Genomic DNA, 7,964 nt, shown 5'->3' with positions numbered 1-7,964 from the left:
GTGGTCCTTTGTTCCCCAGACTGGCTGAGTCTAGGTGCTTGTTGCTATGATGGTTTGTCCCAGGTGGTATTCAAGGAGGTTTGAACTCAAGGCCTGGACACTGTCCCTGAGCACTTCTGCTCAAGGCTATTGCTTTACCACATTGAGTTACAGTACCACTTCCAGTGTTTGGTTTGTTAGAAATAAGCGTCTTGATCCTTGTTTCTAGACTGGCTCTATGCAAGTTACTTGGGAGATGGAGTGTTAGGGATTTTTCAGCCTGGGATGGCTTTGAACTGCAATCTTTGACACTGAAGCCCTGTATTATTTTCAATTAAAGCAACAAGGAGATCAAGTAGAACAAGTAGAGTTTACCTGGTTCTTATCAAGAATTGACCAACAAATATTCTGAAAAGACAAAACTCATTAGATGTGATGAGAATTTTAGCACAGATATAGTATTGTTTTCTTTATGGTACCCCTACCAGTGCTTAAGTTAACCAAAGTTACATAAAAAGCCTTAGCTTTGACAAATCAAAAGCAAAATTTCACCAGCTAATCAGCTGCATGTGATGGAGCCAAGGAAGACTCCAGTCTACTTTTACCATGGTGGAGGTAGGATGGTATACACAGGAGTGAGGGCTGTCTTCCAGGTTGGAAGAGATGGACTGGATCTGGACTGCATATAGACTGGCTAGCACTGAACTACGAAACCAAACTGAACAAACTTCAGGAATCTCAGATGATTTAAGCCAAATAACTTGGTTGCAATGCCAGATAACAAGTTTACACAGACACAGACATAGACACATAGGAATATACACACAGAATCAAGTTGAGGTCAGGGCAAAATCGAGTTGGTGCAAAATAGCAGCTGAGCTCCCAAGATGCCAAGATGGTGCATCTGCTACATGGTCAATACTAGAGAGAGCTAAAGATATTTTTTGGGGTCAGGTCATGGGGACTGAACTCTGGGTCTGGGTGCTGTCCCTCAGCTCTTCAGCTCATGGCTAGCGCTCTACAACTTGAGCGACAGCACCACTTCTGGCTTTTTTCTTTTTTCTATGTGGTGCTAAGGAATTGAACCCAGGGCCTCATGCATGCAAGGCAAGCACTCTACCAGTATGCCACCTTCCCAACCCGAGAGCTAAAGATTTTGAATGTGAGGGTGCATTGCTTCCAGAACACATGGATCTTCAGGTTCCACCCATAGTACAAAGGAAGAGGAGGGGTTCTGCAGGGGAGGAAGCCTTGCAGGAGAGGCCACAAGAATGGTCTCACACGGGAAGCCCCAAAGGAGGGATTACCTTGCAGGGGAGGTAGCAATAGAGGGGGTGCCTCATGGCGGAGGCTGCCAAACAGGGGTCTTGCTGGGGGGACCACAAATGGAGGGTGCACCTTGTTTGGGAGGCTGCAAAAGAGGGAATGGCCTCACAGGAGAGGCCACAAATTGGGGTATACCTAACTGAGGAGGACGCAAATACTGTGATTCATGGGGGAGGCTGCAAAAGTGGGTGTAGTAGTAAGCTTGGTGGAAAGTTAAGAGTCAGATGAGAATAAACCCTTAACCCACCATGTGGCCAAGATGGCGAACTCAAGATTGTGAATTTCTGAAAAACCACAAAGACAACCTAAGCAAATGGAAACTCTGACAATTTTCAAACGTAGAATGGCTAGCCTATGAGAGGGAACCTCGAGGGGGTGTCCTGGGACCCAGCCTATATTGCATTTTTCAGGGCACAAGCAAAAATGTTGTAGAAAAGAGAAAGGGAGAAATAAGGAAAGTTAGACATGATTGGCAGAGAGAGAGCAAAGAGGCTGAAAGTAAACAGACTTCTGACCATTTACTATTGCAGTGGCAAAAAAAACTGTCTATATCTGAGAACGGCATAAAAATTAGGCGCTCTGGCTTTCCAGAGAGCACAGGAAGCATTTCAAAGGGGTTTCACAGCTCAGCTTGATTCGCAGCACCCCATTAAATGTATAGGAGAATCAGTCTGGTGATTGAAGGAGAGCTGACCAGGCAGAAGTGGCATCCCAACTTCCCCCCCCCCGAACCCTGTAGAGATAAATGGCCAAGTCCCTGACCCAATGTCCTTGATTTCAGAGGTGACTGGCCTTTCAGCTAAAAGCCATAAGAGCTCTCTGGCAAGGTGCCACATCTGGACAGAGATTGACCAACAGAAAACTGTAGAGAGTACTTTCAGTCACGAGAGTAGAGAAGTGGTATGGGTGTGGATGTGAAGGCCAGCAAGGTATTGGTGAAAAGTCTCGCATGATATCTCTAGGAAGTTTGGTTCACAGAAAAGGGGTAGTTAGGTTCTAACATTCACAACTCAAAATCCCCATCCGAGTCACAGAACAATATATAAGGCATATTAAATAAGTAGGTTTCCTTAGGCAGCCAATGAAGAGAACACCACGTGCTATTCAGGCAGGAAAAGAAATTTATTTCCTGAACTTCTGCCCCTGCAATGTATAACTGAGAAGCATAGCTGAAACTGAAAGGGGGGATGGCCACCGCTGGGTGAGAATTTATCTAAGCCAGGATCTGGAACAGGTGTGGCAACACTGGATCCGGATGTGACCTCAGAGTCTGGGACCCTCCTAAGGTCAGATGGGAGGCATGTGACTAGACGTGGCCCAGGATGTGACCTAGCATGAGGGGAAGGTGACTGCTTCCAGGTCTACTAGTTACTTAGGTAACAGATGCTGGGCAGAAACTTAGCCAAGAGGGAGAGAGGTGTCCCTGTTCAGACCTTAAACATTCATTTTTTTTCTTGGGGGGTGGATGGGAAGATCCTGTTTCTCCCCTGTGTTCATAAGCAGTCACTGGGTGGAGTCTCTGGTCTGCTTTTGGTGTTTGTTTTTTTTTTTTAATTGTGAAAATATCGTACAGAGGAGTTACAATTACATGGGCAACATAATGAGTACATTTCTTATCAAGCATTGTTGCCTCCTCCTTTGTTTCCCCTTCCTATCCCTTCCCATCTCATTTCTCCCCCACACCCTCCCCCCAACCGGGCCAAAGTTGTAAAGTTTTTTTTTCCACATAACGACTTGTACATCTCATTGGTGCAATGGGTCCAACTGTATCCCTATTTAAATGGTTTGTTTTTGCCCTTCCCCTCCACAAATTATACCAATATCAAACATAGTGAAAGCAGTGGTTATACCATGGGGGAGGGACCTACAAATCAACAAAGAAATCATTTTAAAAATGTGCTACAATCTCAAGAAAGAAAAAAAAAACATTTAAATCCTTACCTTGGAGTCCATTTAGCCTAATATCAACTATTGTGAGTGTTTATGCTTAGCTCAGACATATACTAGACTCTACATATATATTTGAAGGTATTTGATGTATGATAAACCATCAACATAAATTATACAGTGATTTTGATAAAAAATAAAAATGACTCAGAAAAAATTATAAATGCAAAAACACTCTTCACAAAATCAAACTCTCAGACATATTTCATAACTTTGAAAAGGATAAAGTGGCTGAAGTTAGTATAAATTCAGAAGTATGACAATTCACAAAGACATAAATGATATTCATATATTTCATTATATAACCCAAAGCAGAAAGCAAATGTTGTTGTGATGATTTTTTATAACACAGTCTCGCAGGTGTTGGGAAAGTGGATTAGTAGTAGAGTGCTTGCCTTGCATGCTTGAGGCCCTAGGTTTCATTTCTCAGCACTACATAAGCAGAAAAAGATGGAAGTGGTGTTGTGGCTCAAGTGTTAGCACTAGACTTGACCTAAGGGACAGCACCTAGGACCCAGAGTTCAAGACCCATTACCACAATATCAAATACAAGAAACTAAACACTTTCTCACTTTTGTGGCCTCAACTTTGTAATACTGCTGCATCAGCATAGGGCTAAGATTTTAGCTGTGGACACATATCAACACTCTAGATTCAGAGTCTACTTGAGAAAATTTTTAATGAATATTTTGTTCTTAATTTTGCTCATTGTAAATTCATAAGCAACTATAAAAAATGGTTTGGCCTTCCCAGTAACATTCTCAAAGTACTTCCTAATGATGATTTACAAAATGTTGTATTATATTACAACAAGTAAAACAATGCTACAAATAAAGAATACCAATAATTAAACATTAATGATTAATAAAATTAAAACCAAAACAATTACCAGTGTTTTCAGAATTCAATGTGTACTACATATTAAATTTTACATTTGTTTTTTGTCGCTCATGGGGCTTGAACTCTGGGCTTGGGCGTTGTCCTTCAATTCTTCAGCTCAAGGTGAGCGCTCTTCCGCTTGAGCCACAGTGCCACTTCTGGTTTTCGCTTTGAACCATGATCCTCAGATCTCAGCCTCCTGAGTAGCTAGGATTATAAGCATGAGGCATCAGCACCTGGCTTTTTATTTTACTATTTTCTCATATCCCTGTACTTTTAAAACTGGCTAATATTATGATGTTCAACAGGACTTTTATTGGCTCTGAGTAGTCTTTAAAGATTCCAACTAAGATTACTATTTATGGCTCATCTCTTTATTTGTATATGGCTTATATCATTATTTGTTCGTTGCTAACATATAAAGTAATGAAGCCCTAAAGTTTTAACCGAAACTGTGTAGTTAACAAAGTCTTAACTCTTAATTCTGCTTCTTTACACAGACCTTGCAACTTCTCAGTAAAGTTTCTACAAACTCTGAAATGTACTTACTTATAGTATATTTCTGCTACCATATGTCTTAATAACTTTATAGAAAAGTTTTATGACCTTCCAAATAGTTACCGGTGTGACCAACCAGCACAAGGCTTTCAGAGTAATTTTAAAAGTAGAAGAAAATTTACTTCATGGGTGCCTGTTTTATCATCTCTTACTTATAAAGCATTTTGGAGTGATTATATGTAAATTTATTTTGTTTTTGGATTCTTAAAAGACAGTAAGTGATGATACTTAAAGTTTTAGTCCTTTTAAAAAGGAAACTGGAACTGTGGGACAGAAGAAATTTGGCTCTCTTTGGACCTCACTTTATAAGCTCTGCTCTGTGCATGATAACCCAATGTCACCAACACAGCCTGTGTTGAAGACAAAATGTGACAAAAAACAATTACCATGGGCAATAATTGCTATGCTATTATTTCTTGGACAATATGAATATTGAATTGAGAGTGCAAGAGAACGGAGAGATTTTACCTACCTTTTTGTATCGGCGAAAGAATTTTGGAAACTTTGACTCGTTTCCTTCCTCACTATGTCTTTGGGCCATGAACTTAGTGCCTTTAGTTACAATTTTTCCCAACAGTAAAATGATAATTACATTACCATTATAGCAAATTTTATCTTAAGAATTAAGATACATAACACTTGTGAAATACTTATCATAAACTTCTATGAATGAGCTTTGAGTTTAGACAGCAGTTTTTTAAAATACTAAATAGAATGCGATATGTATTACAGAAACCATTACATGTAGTGAGCAACCAGAAATAATGTTATCTATTGACTATGCTCTGCTTCCAAGGAAGCGAGCTGGGTAAGTTCTCATGCTGTAAAACAAACAGGTTATCTTATGTTTTGATAGTGTAAAAATATCAGGGACAGAATAATGAATGAATGTTGTAGACTTAGGTGAAGTCCATATGAAAATGCGCAAAACTTGATAAAGTGAAAATGTATCCGAGCAGTATGTTGTGTTTTACATCATTTAAGTTACATTGCAAAGATAGGAAATGCCTCGAAGCATGAATTCTCTTTTTGACACCCTATCATAGGTCCTTAGAAGGATGAACGAACTCTTCCCTTATTCTTGTAGAGGCATCATCAGACGAGAGGAACTGTACTTTTTGTTTGCTTCCATTTATTCTTCATTTAGAAATTTGAAGTACATAAGACTGAAAGAAACCAAGGAAAATTAGACACACAGGCTTTAGAAAGAGCAATCAACGTAAAATAAATAAAATACATTTAGTCTTGTAAAAGGTCTAACTAAATTGAGTTATATAGTCTCAAGCATAGACAGAAAATGATTTAAACAATACGTTATTGAAAATTGAAAAATGTTAGATTTGCTTAATTTTTTCCTTTCTAATACATTGAATTAATTATTGATTTTCTATAGAGATATTAAAGATGAGACTAACAAGAACCTTGATTAAAAATGGACAAAAGTTCTGAATAGACACGCTTTCCCAAAAGCCCTGAAAATCGCCAGTGGGTTTACAAAGTTGTGTTTAATACCACTTCTATGCTGGCTTAATGCTTTGTGAACAGAAGTCTTTAGAGAAATGCAATTCAAAATTATTATGATATTACTTTACAACTATTATAACTCATCAAAAAATCAAAAGAAACAGATGTGGTGGTAAAGGCTTGTAATTCCAAGCATTTAAGAGGTTGGAGTAAGAGGATTTGAGACTAAGGCCAGTCTGGGGTACTGCACATAGTAAAAACCTGTCCTTTAAAAAAACTCAAGGTGATAATGTTGGTGAGAATATTGAGAAAAGGAAATTTTCTACACTCTTGGTCAAAATGCGGTTAGTATTCTCATTGTAGAAAGTAGTACACAGTTTTCTAAAGAAATGCAAAGTTGAAATGTCATCTGACCCACCAATCATGTGATTATTTCTCTCTGGGTAACTCAGAAATATATCTGTAGTTCATTGTTATTCACATTATTCATAACAATGGCCAAGAAATAGCTTGAAGTTTAGTTTTCAACTACAGACTAACAAAGCAACTGTGGTACATGCACAAATGTATTTTTCTTTTTCATCCTTAAAATAGCAAGAAAGTTCTCCCATTAGCCACAACTTACTATGATCAGAAAGATGTATTCTAAATGAAGAAAAATGTTGTCTTCTGATCTTTGTAATACACACACACACACACACACACACACACACACACACACACACACACACACACACACACACCAACCTCAAACTTTAAGAGAATTTTTTTTTAAAGTAAAGCAAACTGGAATTACTAGGCAATTTATGTCACAATGTAGAAAATAGTAGATATGCAGGATGACCAAGAATAGAGTTGTAATGTACAACATGATGTTAAAGGGGACAAGTCTGTCCTTACATAAGAATGAAGTTAAATTAGTAGGATATGTTCTTCCTAGTAGGAGTGGCTCTTTTAGTTGTTCTTCCTTCAGTAATGGATGAAATGAACGTAATTCTTTAAATATACCTGCCTGTGTACAGAAATAATAACAAACAATCAACAATAATAAATGCTCAACATAGAACAAATTGTCAAATTAAAATACATGAGATTTTCCATTATATAACCTAATTATTACAAATAAGGGAAACCATTGGACCTATGTTTCTTTAATTCTGGCTTGCTTCAATTGATATGATTTTTTCCAAGATCTTCCATTTCATTACAAATGAGATGGTGTCATTCTTTCTGGTATGTGTGTGTGTGACATTTTCTTGATCCATTCATCTACTAGGGGCAACTGGGTTGATTCCATATCTTAGCTATGGGAAATATACTGTGATAAACATAATTGTGCTGGTAGCTTTAGTGTGGCCTTGTATGTGGTCACTAGGGCAAATGTCCAGAAGTGGGATTACTGGGTAATATGAAAGCATTATTGTGTACATCAAGGATAATCTTGGTAGATGAGCAGAATAGCTCAATAGCTATGTACATATGACCGTGTAAGGTGATTCCAAGTGAAATGAACTCCAAGACATGTTTTTTGTTGTTGTTGTTTTTAATGTACTACGTGATTTCTTTTTATCTTTTGTGTTTTCCCCACCTAAGGTTTTCCCCCTGTAGTCACTGTACTTGATTTTTATACCTTGATTACTGTAAATATGTTGATCTGAACTATGGAAGGGAAAGGAAAAAGACAAAATGGTGAGACAAAGGACAAAGGGGGAACCTATGCAATAGTGACACTCACAACCAATATGTTGGAAATAATCTTGGGGTGCTGGGAGGGAAGAGGGAGAAAATAGGGGAAGGAGTAACAAGTTAGA

The sequence above is a fragment of the Dipodomys spectabilis genome, unplaced genomic scaffold (genome assembly GCF_019054845.1).
Source record: "Dipodomys spectabilis isolate Male_0828 unplaced genomic scaffold, ASM1905484v1 ptg000448l, whole genome shotgun sequence".
NCBI classification, from domain to species: Eukaryota; Metazoa; Chordata; class Mammalia; order Rodentia; family Heteromyidae; genus Dipodomys; species Dipodomys spectabilis.
The sequence above is the reverse complement of the archived record's forward strand: the minus strand, read 5'-3'. Positions refer to the sequence as shown.